This window comes from Lipotes vexillifer, unplaced genomic scaffold, assembly GCF_000442215.2.
Source record: "Lipotes vexillifer unplaced genomic scaffold, Lipotes_vexillifer_v1.1 scaffold213, whole genome shotgun sequence".
Lineage (NCBI taxonomy): Eukaryota > Metazoa > Chordata > Mammalia > Artiodactyla > Lipotidae > Lipotes > Lipotes vexillifer.
The window spans coordinates 4,909,692-4,911,621 of record NW_006780610.1 but is presented as its reverse complement, the minus strand read 5'-3'; the positions used below and the strand labels follow the sequence as shown (position 1 = coordinate 4,911,621).

General features: G+C 35.8%; 1 pseudogene; it reads right to left on the bottom strand.

Annotated features, from left to right (window-relative positions):
* Positions 1 to 775: 775 nt before the first annotated feature.
* On the bottom strand, positions 776 to 1,094 carry LOC103074985 (ATP synthase subunit g, mitochondrial pseudogene; annotated as a pseudogene).
* Between the last annotated feature and the right edge of the window lie 836 nt (positions 1,095 to 1,930).

Here is a 1,930-nt window from a genome sequence, read left to right as displayed (position 1 = left end):
TCTATAGGATATTTTATTTTTGCAAAGACAGGTCCTTTAAAAAAACCCGACATTTTTGATTACACGTTGAAAACTGTGAAAAAGGGTTTCACACTTTAAAAAATAAAAGCAAATATGAATATCAACAACAACAACAACAAAAAACCTGACATCATAATAATATAACATGTCAAAATTAGATTAAAAATATAGGTCATTGCTCTCATTCACTCTGTCCTAGTGTTAAAGATGTTACAAAGATACACAGAATATCGCCTTGCTGTTCTCTTTTGGGGAGGCTATATTCAAGTTGACAAAAAGTACGCCTACATTTACAGACACGGGTGTTGTCAAAGGGGTCTTTCTCTGACTTTATAAAAGAAAACCAGTCCAAACTATATTCTTTATAGTGCGTGCTTAACTACATCGTGTTTGGAATGTGGTATTATTATTCTCCTACTGGAGTAAGATCCCGCTTTCTCAAAGCCTTTCTCCCAACTTTTCTAGAAATAAAGCTTAAATATCATTTATTTCAAGCTTTCAAAATAAAATGTTATCCTCATATATACATGTACCAGGTTGGTATATATCCTATCCAATTGCAGGCTAAGCAAAGACATGTATCTTAATACAACTTAATATCAAGAGAAGTTGTGACCTTCCATGTAGTGTTTGATAGAGAAAACACTGATTTTTGACACATCGTCTTATTTTATTCAAATACCAGCCTGCTCATACATGGTCCAAGAACACCCAAATAATAAAGCAAATATAATCGCATGTTAAAGATTGGTCTTCAAACATCATAGCCAACGATGCCATGCTTCGTTGGCTTCGTATGATCTAGCCAACATAAACCCACATCCACACCTCAGTGGCCACCAAACCATTCAGTAGAGCTTCCTTAACTGTGAGCTGTTTGAAGCTACTGGTTTGAGCACTACTGACAAATTTTTTCAAGTTCTGAAGAGCTGTAGGGATCTCAGCAGGGATTGGAGGAACCAGCTCAACTTTGGCATAGTGTCAAAATGTGGCCACTCGAGCTTCAGGTAAGTCATAGCAGCATTGACCAGTGCCAGGGCCTTCTCTGTGAAGTTACGGACAAACCGGGCCATGGTTCTAGGACAGAAAGTCCATTGCCCCCACTGGCTGGCTGAATGTCACCCCATAACACAGTATTATTAACTATAGTCACCATGCTGTACATTACATCCCCAGGACTTATTCATTTTATGGCTGGAAATTTGTCCTTTTTGATTCTCTTCACCCATTTTCCCCTCTACCCCTCAGTTTCTTAAGGTAGAAAGTCAATGATCTGAGACCTTTCTTCTTTTCTAGTATCAGCATTTAATGCTACAAAGTTCCTCCTAAGTACTGTTATAGTGGCATACCACTAAATTTGTGTTTTTCTTTTGTGTTGTGTTTTCATTTTCATTTGGTTCAAAATACTTCATAATTTCCCTTTTGATTTCTTCTTTGACTCATGGGTTATTAAAAGTGTGTTATTTAGTTTCCAAGTATTTGGTGATTTTTCTCATATCTTTCTGTTATTGATTTCTAATTTAATTCCATTATGGTCAGAGAACATTCTTTGTATGACTTGAATCCTTTTAAATTTATGCAGACTTGTTTTATGACTCCATCTTTTAAAATTTCCATGGGTACTTGAAACTAATGCACAATCTGATGTTGCTGAGTGGAGTTTTCTGTAAATGTCAATTAGGTCAAAGTTGTTTATAGTGTTGTTCAAGTCTTCTATATCCTTAGTGATTTTCTCTCTACTTGTTCTAGCAAATGCTGAGAGAAGAATGTTGAAATCTCCAACTATAATTGTGGATTTGTCTGTTTCTCCTTGCAGTTCTAACCCTTTTTGCATCATGTATTTTGAAGCTCTGTTATTAGGTGCATAAACATTTTAGATTTTTATGTCCTCTGTATGAATTGACCCCTT